This window comes from Bos indicus x Bos taurus, chromosome 14 (assembly GCF_003369695.1).
Source record: "Bos indicus x Bos taurus breed Angus x Brahman F1 hybrid chromosome 14, Bos_hybrid_MaternalHap_v2.0, whole genome shotgun sequence".
In the NCBI taxonomy this organism is placed as follows: Eukaryota; Metazoa; Chordata; class Mammalia; order Artiodactyla; family Bovidae; genus Bos; species Bos indicus x Bos taurus.
Genome location: NC_040089.1, coordinates 2,813,594 through 2,830,245, shown reverse-complemented (window position 1 = coordinate 2,830,245; position 16,652 = coordinate 2,813,594). Strand labels below are relative to the sequence as shown.

The window sequence follows — 16,652 nt, the reverse complement described above, 5'->3', positions numbered from 1 at the left end:
ATGTCCCAAGCCTTAAATGGAAATCAAATATTATCTTTAAGTAAAAAACAGAAGTATGAATTCATCTAACAAGAACAAAAGAGAACACAAAAATAACAGCATCACCACCTGCAGCGTTTCCTGTAAAATGTAATTACACATTCCTAGTCCCAAGATTTCCAGGGCATTTACAGCTCTTTCCATGTGACCTCGAAGTTACCACCTATACTTGCTACAATATGATCTCTACACACAGTTGCTGACTGAAATTCTTTCTTCTGCTGAAAACTCTACTCAGGACAATCTCATTCCACAAACTTAGTCAATCTCCACCTCACTCTCACAGTTGTCTAAGAAACCCAAGTCTCCTTTCTGTACACAATCTCCTCTCTGTACATCTATCACAATCCACAGTAAACCCATTTTTGTCTCCTTTACAGAGTCAGGCACTGCAAAAAGAAGGCACCCTTGGCGTCTGCTGCACAGCTAAGGAAACCACTCTGCTCTGCCGTCTGGGAAAGCTCCCGACAGCAGCCGCAACGTGTCCTGGAGTAACACCACCATCATGATCACTGCACAAATGCCATGCAAACACCATGCTTTCTACCCTCTTCCAGATAAAATCCACTTAAGAACTGACACCACTTTCACAATCAGAATATCCTGCAAGAAAAGCTACACCCTGCTCCCTTTCCCATCTTCTTACCTGAATAAAAGTAAGGTCTGGGGAACCGGTGGGGTTGGGATAAAAAAGAAAGGCAGATACGTTTTCTTCAGCCATCTAGAAGTATGCGTCACATGGAAAACTCCTCAGTGCCCAATGAGTGCAAGTTTATGCTGAACTTCGCACCTAAGTCAGGTCAAGTCAAAGTTGCTCAGTCGTGTCCGACTCTTTGCGACCCATGGACTATACAGTCCATGGAATTCTCCAGGCCAGAAAACTGGAGTGGGTAGCCATTCCCTTCTCCAGGGAATCTTCCCAACCCAGGGATTGAACCCAGGTCTCCTGCATTGCAGGAGGATTCTTTACCAGCTGAGCCACAAGGGAAGCCCAAACTAAAGATTTACTCTGAAGATTAAAAGTCACACTCAAGTGAACAAGTACATTTTTAGTAATTTTTTAAATCTTTTATAAATTATGACAAAATTAAGCACATATGTAATCCGTTTTCTCAAACATGTTAAATATCCCTGTTACTGACATACAAGGCAGTGAAGTTCAGCTTTGAACAGTGAAAATGCAGCTCCAAGACTGACCAAGTCTCACTTGCCCTCAGCTACCAAAAGAGGATCAATTTAGGATCAAGAGTGTTAGGTAGGTAGAATAGGGAAAAGGAGTCCAAAATGGCGGTGGCTAAAAGACAAGGAAGGTCAAAGGAAGGTCCGAGGACCAGAGTGAAGACTTCAGGCAGAACAAACAGCACTCCTGGCTAAGCCCAATTTGCATAGGGCAGGCCCAGGTGGAGGAAAAAACATATAAAAGGAGGAGCCAAAGCGCTTTCTCACGGACTCTCTCCTGCGTGCGTGCACTCTCTTTCTCTCTCTCTCTCCTGCTATCTTCTAAATAAAATAGAGCTGTAACACTGATTTGCCTAAGAGCTATAACACGGTTTGTCCAAGACCTGAGAGCTCCAAATCTTTGTTGTGACCAGACAAAGAACCGAGGAACGTACACTCGCGTGACAGAGTTTCCACGTAAGCGCAACAGGCAGCCTGCATCAATGCTGCAGGTCCAGAAGAAAACTACCACTGGAAGACCCCCAATCTTTCCCATTTAAATCTAAAGAACGAGTCTGTTCCAGGATATGTCTACTGTGATACAGAGGTTATGAGAAAATGCCATACATACACCCAAACACCACTATTCTATCAAGCTTTTCTATTTCAAAACCACTGTCACCAGCAGGCAGAAGCTACGCAGTAGGCACACACTCCATCTTATGACGCGTCACTTCATAAGGCTCACATAATGAAAAATCAGTATTTATGCTGTAGTAATCTCAATTTCATAAACTAACAAAGATATTTTTTAAGGGCGACATTGTTACTCAAATGTACATCAAAAATTGTAAGAAGAGCCAAAAATGATTCCAAATTTTCAACCAATCATCTGCAAGACTGGGGGAAAACCTCTCCTTCAGCGGTGCAGAGCACAGGACTGGGGTCACGCAGGTGCTGGGCACTCTGCTGGCCAATGAAGATCTCAGGCATCTCCCTTCTCACGCTCATTCACCAGGCCCCGATACACTCACTGCTCACTACACTAACACATCGCTGACGGATGGGCAAGTGGCGGGAAGAAAATGACCTCTGCTTGAAGGAGCTGGGATTAACGGTTATGTTCAGGACAAACAACACAGCGTGTGTTAAGTCAGGCAGGAAAAGCTATTTTGCATGAAACACAATGCAGAATACACCAAATATCCCATATCAGTACAGTAACAAAACAAAATGGAAATTAAACCAAAAAAAAGAACAAGCTTCCCTCTGTCAAAATGGAAATTGCCTGAGATTCTGTAGATAGTAAAGTCAGTAGCTAGGAGCACATCAATGCTGTATACTGTCACCCTGCTTATTTAACTTGTATGGAAAGAGTACATTATGCAAGATGCTGGACTGGATGAAGCTCAAGCTGCAATCAAGATTGCCGGGAGAAATATCAGTAACCTCAGATATGCAGATGACACCACCCTTGTGGCCAAAAGCAAAGAGGAACTAAAGAGCCTCTTAATGAAAGTGAAAGAGGAGAGTGAAAAAGTTGACTTAAAACTCAACATTCAAAAAATGAAGATCATGGCATCTGGTCCCATCACTTCATGGCAAACAGACGGGGAAACAATGGAAATAATAACAGACTTTATTTTTTTTGGCTCCAAAATCATTGCAGATGGTGACTACAGCCATGAAGTTAAAAGACTCTTGCTCCTTGGAAGAAAAGTTATGACCAACCTAGACAGCATATTAAAAAGCAGAGACATTACTTTGTCAACAAAGATCCATCTAGTCAAAGCTATGGTTTTTCCAGTGGTCATGTATGGATGTGAGAGTTGGACTATAAAGAAAGCTGAGCACCGAAGAATTGATGCTTTTGAACTGTGGTGTTGGAGAAGACTCTTGAGAGTCCCTTGGACTGCAAGGAGATTCAACCAGTCCATCCTAAAGGAAATCAGTCCTGAATATTCATTGGAAGGACTGATGCTGAAGCAGAAACTCCAATACTCTGGTCACCTGATTCGAGGAAGTGACTCATTTGAAAAGACCCTAAAAAAAAAAAAAAATTAAAAGACCCTAATGCTGGGAAAGATTGAAGGTGGAGGTGGGAGGAGAAGGGGAAGACAGAGGATGAGATGGCTGGATGACATCACCGACTCAATGGACATGAGTCTGAGTACAAACTCTGGGAGTTGGTGATGGACAAGGAAGCCTGGCGTGCTGCAGTCCATGGGGTCACAAAGAGTCAGACACAAGTGAGCAACACAACTGAACTGATGGAGAAAGAATGGATAGACAAAACAGGATAGACTCTTGCAAGGGAACACTATACTCAGCAACAGAAAGGAACCAACCACACAGCAATATAGATGAATCTCTACTACATGGGGCTAAAAATCACCTTTCACAGTTACACGCAGCGTACCACTCTGCTGACATGAGCTCCTAGAACAGGCAAAAGTGACCTGAAGTGGAAGGAACACAGAAGTTATGGGGGGAGGGGAGCAGCGAGTGGTTGGGGCAGGGACTGTGACCATGGAGGGGCATGAAGGAACTTTCTGGGGCCCTGGGGCCCTTCCCAGGCACTATAAAGCCTTGCTGTGTCCTCCATTTCTTGTTTCAGCCTCCAAAACCTTCCCTGAGTTGCAAAGGGCAGATTCAAACAGTTACTAATTAGGGGAATGCAGAACTAGAGGAGGAGCAGTAGAAAGATCAGTGTGTGAATAAAGCAGGGTCCTGGTTCCTCCTCAAAGGGTAGATAACACGTAACATCTGACACAGGTCTTCTACAGCAACTAAGGGCCCCACCCAGGTAGAGGACTGTAACTTCAGGCTGAGCAGAACCCAAACTGCATGGAAGCGGAAGACTGATGATTGAGATTCCTTGAACACAACCTGTTACCTCTCGCCAGCCAATGAGAGGAGGGCCACACACCCTGCAGTCGCCTTCTCCCCTGGAATTTTGCCCCAAGAACCACCCAGGATTCAGGTCTTTTGAGCATTCTCCTTGCTTGGCCCTGCAATAACTTTTCTCTCCTTCAAATTCCAGCATTTTAGTTTGTTTGGCCTCCGTGTGCGTCAGGCACAGAAACTTGGGTTCAACAAGAAAATGACAATGGTGTCTACATTTTGGTAAGTGTATGAGCTGCAAAGGCAATGTTAACTTTTGTAAATTTGGTAATTTGATAATTCCATGAATTACATCGTGGTCATTCTGTTCTTTTCATACTGTTCATGGGGTTCTCAAGGCAAGAAGGCTGAAGTGGTTTGCCATTCCCTTCTCCAGTGGACCACGTTTTGGCAGAACTCTCCACCACAATCCATCCATCTTGGGCGCCCACGTGACACGGCTCACAGTTTCACTGAGTTGGACAAGGCTGTGGTCCACGTGATCAGTTTGGTCAGTTATCTGTGATTGTGGTTTTCATTGTGTCTGCCCTCTGATGGATGAGGATAAGGGGCTGGTGGAAGCTTCCGGATGGGAGGGACTAGTTGTGGGGAAAACTGGGTCTTGCTCTGGTGGACAAGTCCATGCTCAGTAAATCTTTAATCTTCTGCTGACGGGTGGGGCTGTTCCCTCCCTATAGCCCTGCTTTGGCAGAGGTAACGGTGACCTCCTAAAAAAGGGCCTATGCCAGCACCCTGTACCTGCCAGGCCTGCTGCAGTCAGTGTCCCTGGCCCCGCGGCAGGTACTGTGGACCCACGCCTCCACCGGAGACTCCGGAACACTCACAGGCAAGGCTGGCTCAGTCTCCTGTGGGGCCACTGCCCCTTTCTCCTGGTGCACACAAGGTTTCGTTTGTGCCCTCCCAAGTCTCTGTCTCCCCAGTCCCGACTCATCGCAGTATCTAAGCGGTAAAGGGAGTGAGCGCTGCAACCTACTCGCACAGTAAATACACGTGTGCACGTACCTGGAAAGACAGAAAGAGAGGGTGGGGTGGGGGAAGGGAGAGAAGAGGAAAACAGGGTTGGGGAGGGCCTGCAGGCAAAGGCAACAGAACGTTAGTTTAACATCTGGTGAATCTAGGTGAAGTGCCATATTCAGGAGTTCCCTATACTACTACATCTTATAACTTTTCTATAAAAGAAAAAAATTTTTTCATCTAAAAAAACAAAACACACTGTACACTTGAAACACTGTAAAGCAACTATACTGCAATTTTAAACAATTAAAAACCAAAACCCAAGGAGCAGCAAACTAGAAAGGGTGCTGGAGGGTTTCTGAGGCAGTCAGCCCAGCGCAGACCACTGTCACTTTGCTGTTGAGCCCAGTTCACGCGCCCATAGCACAGGGAGGCCCAGCAAACCAGAACACTGGAATCCGAGGGAGAGAAACAGGTTTACCGCAGACAGAAAGGCAAAAGCTGTGCTACCGCACACTGAAGGCGACAAGCGTTCACACTGCAGATCCCAAGTCACCCAGAAAGGCTAAAAGTGAGTCTGATGACTTTCAGTACATTGTTTAAGAAGACCTGTAAGTATCCTTTGAAATACATAGGGAAATAAACACGGTTACATATTTTTTAAGTGTATAATCCACTATTTTTTTCCTATTCTGCATATACAGTAACTTTAAGCAAATCATACCAAAACCTCTCAGGAGACACTGCATGGTACACCCCAAACGTGTGCAGCAACAACACGAGCCAAATCAAAGCAAACACCCCGCAAACCATCCCCGAGCTCATGCAACAGGAGCCCCACAGCACCTGGAAATGCCATCAACTGAAGCAAACACCCCAGCCTTCTCCTCGGCCTCTGGACCAGGATTAAGTTACCGCGGGGTCCCGAGGAAGACACAAGGATGGAGCCAGACAGCAAAAAGTAAGCAGGACAACTCCACTCTCTTCTCTGTCTCTCAGTGTGCTGCCAAGAGGCCACTAGCGGATCTGGGCCATGTGCTCACTGTACAGAGGGCGGCAGGCGGGAGCTGCGGTTGAGCGGGGCTGGACACACACGGTGGGAAGCTTCACGTGTCCAGGGGAGAGCAAGGAGGGCCGCAAACACAGAGGGGCGCATGCAACAAGGGGCAGAAGCCCGCTCCGCTGTACCACTGACTCTGCTGTGACCACACAGAGCGGCACCTCCCGTCATAAAACCATGAAGTCATCATTTAAAATAGTGGCCTTCTTACTTTCCAAAATCAAACAAATTTTGATTTGTAAATAAAAATTAAAACCCTCACACACCAACTTCCACTTTAATTTCCCTCCCCACTCTATACATAAACAAGGGCCTACTGGGAAAAAGTGCTGAATAACTGCTCTGGAGGACATCAGAAAGCACCACAGAGCAGTAACAAGCAACTCTCCTGCGTGCTTCTAAAAACTGTACTTCAATTGCAAGTCTTAAGCTCAACGAAGCCTATGTGTATCATTTTCTGTGTGCATTCTTGGTATTTCTAGCAGTGTAAAATATACCTGTATCCTACAATTACAGCTGACCGAACAAAACAGCTGAAGACTACATAAATTTGTCTCATTAACCAGAGAAAACATTATTTATTAATTGTAAACACTGGTAAAACTATTTTTCTCCAGAGCTACAAGAACTTGAAATCCCCTAAAATAATTTAACTTTTAAAACACTTTTAACTTATGCTAATTACACATCTGTAATATACAATCATGTTATATGAAGATACACTACATACAAAGGCTTTAGCATACAAAACTCAGCCAAGGACTTCAAGGTTACATGGTTTCAGAAGCTGTGTCTATGGCTAAAATCTACTTCACTTAAACTTCCAGGATACCTTGTCCAGAAAAATAAAGTTTAATCCAGCCTGAAAGAAAACCTGAGCTCAAGTGCGTACAGTATCTGTGTGTATACACACAGAAGTCACCTATCTTTGAAGCCTGGGGTATAATTTCCATACAGGAAAACCTCCGGCTCAGGAGCTCTGACGAACGTCCTCTGTGGCGTGGCCACCGCCAGGCGGAGGAACGGCCGCTTTCTGTCGCCCAGAGGAGTGTCCTCATGTCCCCGGAAAACAAGTCTCTCTCTGGCAGCCCCAGGCAGCCACTCACCTCATCTCTGCTCTCAGAGCTCTGCCTTGACCAGAATGTTACATCAATGGAACCCCAGCAACACGAGCGCTTCATGTTCTCAACGGGCAGAATGCTTTGGAGACGCACCACTTTGCTCCTATGTTGGTACTTAGTTCCTTCCTGTTGCTGCTGCTGGATAGGATTCCACTGCAGGGGTGGACCCCAATCTGCTCATCCGTTTTCCAGCTGATGGGCATTCAAGTTGTTTTCCATTTTAAACGATTATGAATAAAGCTGCTATAAACATTCAGGCACACGGACATAAATTTTCATTTCTCTTGGATAAATACCTCAAAATAGGATTACTGGATTGTATGATAAGTATATATTCAACTTTATAAGAAACTGCCAAATTATTTTCCAAAGTGGTTATACTTTGCATTCCCACCAGCAAGGCAAGAGTCCTGTTTCACATCTTTGTCACTGGACACTGTCACCTCGTGCCGTCTAGTTTTACTGTTAACCACTCTAACTGCGTTGCAATGGCCCCTCAACGTAGTTGCTGTCTGCCCTTCCCCAGTGAGTAACGGTGCTGAGCATCTTTCTGTGTGCTTATTCTTATCCTATGAAATGAACGAAATACCTACTCAAACCTTTTGGCCATATTTTCAATTGAAATTTTCACTGAGATCTTTTCTTTAAAACTGAATTATAGGGACTTCCCTGGTTGTCCACCAGTTAAGACTCGTGCGTGCCAAGCAGGGAGTGCAGGTTCAATCCCTGGTTGGGGAACAAAGAGCCCACATGTCATATGGTCAAAAAATAGAACTTTTTAAAAAAACTGAAGTATAGTTGCTGTACAATATTATCTAAGTTACAGGTGTACAATACAGTGATTCACAATTTTTAAAGGTTATGCTCCATTTATAGTTATTATAAAGCACTGGCTATATTGCTCATTTTGCAACTTACTTTATACCTAATAGTTTGTACCTCTTACACCCCCAGCCCTCAACTGTCCCTCCCCAATACCCTCTCTCTCCAGTGGTAACCACCAGCTTGTTCTCTGTAAGTCTGCTTTTTTTGTTGCTGTATTCACTACTTTGTTGTACTTTTAGGTTTCACCTATAAGTAATAACATACAGCACTTGTCTTTCTTTGACTTATTTCATTTAGCATAATACTTCCCAAGTTCATCCACCTTGCTGCAAATGTTCTTTTAAGAGACATCTACCCTTTCTGCTGCTGATGCTAAGTCACTTCAGTCGTGTCTGACTCTGTGCGACCCCATAGGTGGCAACCCACCAGGCTCCCCCGTCCCTGGGATTCTCCAGTCAAGAAAGAACACTGCAGAGGGTTGCCATTTCCTTCTCCAATGCATGAAAGTGAAAAGTGAAAGTCAAGTCGCTCAGTCGTGTCCAACTCTTAGCCACCCCATGGACTGCAGCCCACCAGGCTCCTCCGTCCATGGGATTTTCCAGCCAAGAGTGCTGGAGTGGGGTGCCATTGCCTTCTCCGTCTACCCTTTCTAATAGACAATTAAAGAAGAAATGCTGAGGAGTTTGTATATTTTGACTTCAGAATTCATGAGGAGTAGACCAAAGTCTCAGAGAAGGCAATGGCACCCCACTCCAGTGTTCTTGCCTGGAAAATCCCAGGGACGGGGGAGCCTGTTGGGCCGAAGTCCATGGGGTCGCTAAGAGTCGGACAGGACTGAGCGACTTCCCTTTCACTTTTCATTTTCAAGCATTGGAGAAGGACATGGCAACCCACTCCAGTATTCTTGCCTGGAGAATCCCAGGGACAGGGGAGCCTGGTGGGCTGCCGTCTATGGGGTCGCAAAGAGTCGGACACGACTGAAGCGACTTAGCAGAAACAGCAGCAGCAGCAGACCAAAGTCCATAAAAATTTCCACAGGAAAAGTTGTCTCCCCACTTCTAGGGATAGGAACGGACCCATTTCCCTAGTTTTCCCAGTATTTGATGAAACCACCTCTCTGCTCAGTCTGAGCCGGGAACCCCGGACTATGAACCACCTGCAGAGCTCTGTACAAACAGCGGTGATGCAGGTCAGCACAGGTGACACAGACACGCCGAAAACACGCACCACGGTCGATGCGCGGCTGACAGCACAGAAAGGAGGCGCGGCGCTTAGGGAAGGGTCTGCGACTCTCCGCTACGAAAGCAAGACCCACCGCAGGACCATCAGGGCATGGGAACTTGAAAACTTGATGACCACCATATGAAACCTTGGGCAAAAAGTTTCTTAACGTCTCCAAGTCCAGTTTCTCTATAAAATGGGAACAGTAAGTGCTACCTTACTGAACTATTATAAAAAATTAAATACTAATCTGACACAATGACTGACACATAAAGGGCAGCTATTATGATTATGACTATTTCCTTCACCCAAAGTTCTGAATCACAATGTAAGACTGGAAACATAAAGACACACTCTTCACAGAGGTATGAGCATTAAACTGAGGCCTCACACAGCAGGTAACGTGCACGCAGAGGACCCACTGAACTCAACGCAGGGTCCTGATCATACACGAGAACCGCCAGGCATTTTCAGAAGAGCTGCCCTGGAGCTGGCAATCACTGAGAGTCTTTGTGGACCTTATTTGTCAAGATTTTGCCTCAGCACTTCAAATGCAGTGATACTTCTTTCAAAAGGCTCCAATCTAACCACCCTGGGTCTTGCATGGCCTCGTCATGAACGCTTCCTTCCCTCCAGGATGCTACGACTATGCCACACAGGTGGGACTGGTGCTCACACACCTTGGCGATATCTCCAACCTCTCTGATGCCCACACGCCCTGGTGAAGCCAAACACGGAGCAGCTTCTTAAATGCCCTGTTCATGCCTGACAACCAGAGCAGCTCAATAGCACAGCCTGGCTCCAATGACTGCTCTGTACAGCCAGACGGATGCCAACTGTATTAAGTTTTTGTGACAGGTGTTCTATAAGGATTTTTTCCCCAGGAGTCAATACACAAAATCAACAGTTTCAGATTATCACTTGGATTCAGGAGTTCTGGTGTCTCCTAGGCTCAGATTTGGGGACATTAAAAATGTATAACAAATGTTAAACAATCAGAATGCCACATTTCCCATGAAGCCTGCTTCCATCTCTGAAGGGTGCAGTCTCCACACCGTCCAGCTCCACCTCTGTGCACTTTCTTCCCTCGAGCACCCACCCCTGCTACAGCCAGCCATTCCTATCCTCCTGCAGGCCCCTCTGGGAAGGCACTCTCCCGTGCTCCGCACAGCACCACTAGGCTCAGTCACACACCCCACATCAGAAAACGAACAAACCACCCAACGCTGAAGCCGCAGATGACACGGTTCCACCTGGAATGCGGCGTCTCGGAGGTAACTTCCAGAAAGTCCACAAGGGAAGACAGTTACAAAGGGGGGTGATGCAGAGTGGAGCTGGGGGCTGGGGAGGCTAGGGAACCACTGCTTCCAGCATGATCTCGCCTGCTACCATCTTGGTAATTACATGAATTAACAAAAATCCACCCTGCCGTCCTTCCCCACAGCCCTCAGGATAAAGCTCCAGCTCCTTACCTGGGTTCCGCACCCTCCTTCACAGTCAGGCTGCTGACTACCCTCCAGCCTCACCTGCACACACTTCACCTGTCAACACCTGCAATCACTGCTCTAAGTAAGCTACACTCACATATGCGCAAAGACCAAGCTCTCTCGCCTGGGCCTTTGCATGAGACGTTTTCGCTCCTTGAACACTTGTGTGCTGGGCCACACACTCTCATCCTCCGGGGTCCACGTGGGCACTGCAGCCCCTGGGGGCCTGTGCCGACCAGGCTGGTCCCGGGCCTGTGAGCACGGACCCCCGCGCTCTCTGCACACTCTCTCCCCATGGCAGAGGTCAGCACCCCAACAAAACCGGTGTCACACAAGAACACGAACCATGTCCATCCTGCTTAGCACCTAGGGAAGTCTCAGGACGATATCTGGAATTCCAGACACTAAAAAACAGGTTTTTTGAGTAAACGGCCCCAAGAACTCAGAGTCCAATCTATCTTAGTTGTACTCACTTGTCCTGATGCTTAAAAGACATCTTTATTAACAAAATGGGGGTCTTCAGAGGGTCTTGAGGCAGCCTTCCTTCCTGTCTACCACCTTCCCACAAACGTTAACCCTGAAAATGATCTCCACACATATTTCAGTGATTCAACTCCTCCAAAACTTTTCTGCACCTTCCTAGAATTAAGGTTGCAAAACACCTCCATCCCAAGTTCCTGCCCTCCAACACACACACCAAATCAAACAAGAACCAAGAACCAACTCTGGCAAAGCAGCTCCAGAAGCAGAGCTGCTCTGCAGGGCCCAGGAAGACCAGGAGCTCACGATGGAACACTCAGGGGGATGGGGGTCTGGCTCTTAGCATCGCAGCTCCAGGCTGACTTTGGGGGAGGCAAGACGGACTCCTACTGTCTGACCATCTGTCTGGAGCAACACCAGTTAGACGGTTATCTTTCTGGGCTTAAGTATTTTCAAATACTGGTGGGGAGGGGACAAGCCAGAATCAGTAGATTATCAGCAGTCCTGGTGCTAAAAGCTCCAATGAGCTGGGGAAGAGGCCCCTGGCTCATCAGGGGCCTGCCTGACGTCTCACTGCCCTCCCACCAGGCCTTTCTTCCGCTCCATCGTATTTCAAGAAGAATTCTGAGTGCCTTCTACTAAATATTGCGCCCTCATGTAAATATTGTCCCCTGTGCTGTACCTGTACCAAGATGAGGTATTTTTAAGCTCTAATGTTGCTGAAAAGCTACACTTGATATTCTGCCTTATTTGGATCTACTAAAAGAAGTTATTTTGTGGCAAGCATTAAACATTCCTTCATTCAGCATTTAGTACAAACCACCTATGAATCAAACAAAAGATGCAGAAGTGAAATAAATTTTTTATTTCCAAGACTCTCAGAAACAGATTTGCACCCAAATGGACGTTACAGTCACAGGAACAAACGTATCATCTGGATGGAGGGGGATGCAAAGAGCTGGGCTGTGACCTCATGACCTGCAACACCATCACAGCACGCAGCTCAGGCTCCTCCCACAGCCAGTAAAGAGCGGGGTGAATTGGAAAAACAGGACTAAGACTTCCGGGCCTTGCTCGGAAATTGAAACTGCATGACATAATTTCCCTTCCCTAATACCTAGCCTCTGTAGAGACAGAAGCTGCTTGGGGGAAAAGAGAACAAAGCAGGAAAGTGAACCGACCCTCAGAAGGAAGTGGAAAAACTTTAACCAGGGCCCTGCCACCTGGACATCCAACACAAGGACACTGGCCAAAGTGGAATTCAACACAGTTATAAACTGTCATGAGGTCTGAATCCATCAAGTTCAAGTTCATGAGGCTTTTACCAACACAACATATTGGTACAACAGAGTGCTGACCAACGCCAGCACCCCAGGAGACACACATTCATTTTCTCTGGCTGCCTGTCCTCAATTCACCACCAGACTCACCAGAGAGCAGTCCTCAGACATCAGACAAACTGGGATAGAACCTCAACTCTACCACTTCCCCACTGTGGGGCATGAAACAAACCCCACAGCTACAAACGGCCACATCATAAAGAGCCCAGTTTCTCGGGCCCAGCTTCCCTCCCAGGGAGTGACCACTGCTGACATCTGTGAGCACGTCACATACCTCTCACCTCCTGTGCCTGGGGAAGGGCTATCATCACGCCCTGCTGGATGGGAAAGCCAGGTGTAGGCAGTTAGTAAAGCGTAAGTAGCTAAGCTGCCATCTGAATCCAGAGCCCCTGAGAACCAGGTATCAGAGGACAGGGCACAGGCTGAGTCAGACACAGTGTGCATCCCAGCTCTGCACTGGGACCTGTAGCCTCACTGTCCCTCAGTGACGCAAATGTGAGAGGGGAGAGGACCCATCAGCAGGCATATCCTGGTATTATAAGGTACCAGACCCCATTCCGGGCTTCCCAAGTGGCGCTAGTGCTAAAGAACTTGCAGGAGACATAAGAGACATGGGTTCGATCCCTGGATCAGGAAGATCCCCTGGAGGAGGGCATGGCAACCCACTCCGGTATTCTTACCTGGAGAATCCCATGGACAGAGGAGCCTGGTGGGCTACAGTTCATGGGTTTGCAAAGAGTTGGCCCTATTCTAAACCATGTGATGTTACTGTAGTTGTTAACCATATATACAAAAAGGTATATAAAGTACAGAAGGTACACATACAGAAGGGACTAAATGACTTCTATTTTTCCTCCCACCTTCTCTGCAAAATTCACTACCTCTTGCTTGTTTCCACTGTGTGTCAAAAAAACCCTATGACAGGGGAAAGAAAAATCAAAACAAAACAAAACACCAAGACACAAGTGTAGCAAGAGAATCACTCACAGTTCAGAAGGCCACCAAAACTCCGTGAGGAAGTCGCACGATGACTTACAAACACTCCTCCTTTCTCCTTCCTCTTTCCATAGCAGTCACCGAGAACCTGACAAGGAGAGACAACATGCATTTACAAAACCACCTCTCCACCACTTTTTCAAAGAGCCACTGTGTTCACCCCTCTCAGAGCCAGTCTCATCACCTACGACACATGAGGGTAAAAACACGCCATCAAGTCCCTGTCTTCAAACCTACATTTCAGTCAAGAAAATACATGTGAAAACCTGGAGACTACTAAAACGTATCAACAAGCACGCATTAATATGACACAGAGTTAGCTAGTAAGCTCAGGGAAAGATCACCAACAATATATACATCTACTTCACCCTCTCCCACTAAAATTATACTAAAGAGGTATTAAAAAAAATTGAATAACAAAACACAGCTCAGGCAGAACTGACAGGGGAAAAAGAGAATTCTGGAGCCTGTGAGAAAAGCTTCTCACACGGAAGATAAAGACGAAAACAAATTTTTTAAAAACGGGGAAAAAAAAAAACTTGGAGGAAACAGAAACTATGAAAGTTTGGAAGCATAGTAAATGACTCAGCAGGCCAAGAAAGCCAGGTTCTAAGCCAGCAGTGGAAAAACTAAGACCCGATTCCACTTCCACCGGGGTGTCCCAGAAGGCTCAGAGCGGGCAGCACCGGGGCGGGCAGGACAGGGCCTGGCCACTGCTACTGCTGCTAAGTCGCTTCAGTCGTGTCCAACTCTGTGTGACCCCATAGACAGCAGCCCACCAGGCTCCACCGTCCCTGGGATTCTCCAGGCAAGAACACTGGAGCGGGTTGCCATGTCCTTCTCCAATGCATGAAAGTAAAAAGTGAAAGTGAAGTCGCTCAGTCTTATCCGACTCTTAGCGACCCCATGGACTTCAGCCCACCAGGCTCCTCTGTCCATGGGATTTTCCAGGCAAGAGTACTGGGGTGGGTTGCCATTGCGTTCTCCAGGGCCTGGCCACAGGGAGCAGCAAGTCTGCTCAAGCCGCAGCCAGAAGCTCAGCCCCAGGCGTCCGAGTGCTGCCCCATCCCTGATGGCCACTCCCAGGAAAAGCAGAGTGGCTCTCAACTGAAGGCCCCCTGCCCAGCTGGACTACACACAGGGGAACTTCATCACCATACAAAACTCAACGGTGGGTCCTCGCGCTCCCCACCCCTCACACACCCACCCAGCCCCCAGATTTCTGTAGTCAGAATTCCACACGAAAGAGACTAGAGAATATTCTTGGGGAATATAATCAGACCAAGAAGAAAGACCTGAAAATACACTGGGGATCCCCCAACAAATCGTCCACCCCTAATACCCTGATGTAAAAGTCAAAAGGCCCTCCCCATGGCAAACAGAAGGAAAGGGTTCTGGAGGATTGGGAGGTAAGGAAATACTTGAGAGAAACAGAAACTCTACAATCAAAAACCTAGAGGTAAGAAGATGCTGCAATCAATAAACAAAAATAGGATACTCATGAATATTCAAGAACCTGAACACAGAAGCAAAAAACTAAAAAGAAGGTTAAGTTAAATTCAAGACAGCTCCCTGAGAGCAGGATAAAAAAATGAAGGAAGAAAGGGAAGGACGGTGGGACAGAAGTATACTAGAGAGAAAGAATAAGAAAAATACATCAGCCAAGACAGTTTCGTGGATAACAACACTTCCAGAAAAAAAGAACAAGGAAACAGAAAGGAGAAAAGCATCAGCACAATCACTTGAAAAACTTTTCCCAGAACTGAGGAATGAAGTTACCAGAATGAAGGTCCCCAGTGAATGAGCAGAACAGTAGATGGAAAGAAACCCACACTTCATGGCATTTTAAAAGAGCTGGCCGAATTTTTAAATTCCTACAAGCTTCTAAAGATGGGAGGGGAAAAAGTTACATTGAATAAGAAATTAGAATAAGCTTCTGAACTGAAAACCAGTAACATGGAGCACAGGAAGCAATGGATCAGAGCGATGCCAACAGAACTCCACACCAGCCACACCTTAATCACCCTCCTCAATCACGCTCACGCCCTAACCTTCTGCCCCAAGCGTCCTACCTCAGGAGGCCACTGGAGAAGGTCCTCCCCCAAAATGTAAGCATAACGAAGTAGGAGGCAATCACAGGAGAAGAGGAGCTTCAGCAAGGACCTGACGGTGGAAGGAGCTTCCAGAACAGGAGCTCCTGTGGGCCAGGAGAGGAGGACAGTCGGAGCAGAGAGGCTCAGGAGGAGGGAAGGTGGGAGGCGACCCGGCCCCCCCCAAGACCCCGATCATCCTTCTCAAGTGGTTCACCTCTGGACGCAGTGGTCGACCAAGACAAAGAAGTCAGTCAAGGAAGACGAAGACAAAGGGTACCCCAAACATGAAACCCAACCCTGGAGAGAAGCCGAAGGGCAAGAGCAAAGGACGACCGGGGCAACGCTGCAGGGAAGGCACGAGAACAGCCAGCTGAGAACACGGGAGAACAGAGACCTCCAGGAAGCCGAGCCCAGAAAGAGGACATGGAGAGTCCGTGCGCCTGACTCTGTGGAAGGTTTACTAAAAGGCTGCCACAGAGGATGTGGAAATAAGCAGCAGGTATAAAGAGAACTAAGAGCCCGGGACTGAGTGCTCCGAGGGGGGCGATGACCCCTCGCACTCCCTGTGGTCTGTCCACAGCACTCACCCTCGTCCTGTCGTCAGTGACCCACACTCCTCTGCCCCGCGCTCACCTGGAGACCTGCCAAAGGCCATCTCTCAGCTGTCACCTTCCAGAACCCACCACAACGCTCGCTACAACAGTGCACACAAGAGCCAAGGGTGTTCTTCGTTTATTCACATACTGAGAATCTACTCAACACACCTGGCATTCCTCCAAGGAACTAGAAATCAAGACATAGAAATAGAAGACTCCTGTCCTTCAAGAGTTTAGACTATTTTTATTCCTGAGAAAACAATTATTTATCCTATATCCTCATCTTCCCCCAAAGATGAAAAGTTCACCAGTGGCTCACAGAATTTCAGTACTCCAGCTACCACTAACAGAATGGGACCCCAAGACACAATGGAGCTT

The 16,652-nt window shown here is 47.1% G+C and overlaps 1 protein-coding gene across 29 annotated transcripts in view; it reads right to left on the bottom strand.

Moving 5' to 3' along the window:
• Positions 1-16,652, bottom strand: part of PTK2 (protein tyrosine kinase 2) — a 192,975-nt gene that overhangs the window by 155,934 nt on the left and 20,389 nt on the right. For 24 of the 29 annotated variants that reach the window (XM_027560747.1, XM_027560756.1, XM_027560745.1 and 21 more), the window contains exon 2: positions 13,577-13,673. The exons of the other annotated variants lie outside the window; for them this stretch is intronic. The gene's annotated coding sequence lies outside the window, so the exon portion shown is untranslated. The remainder of the gene's footprint in view (positions 1-13,576; positions 13,674-16,652) is intronic. 29 annotated transcript variants of the gene reach the window in all.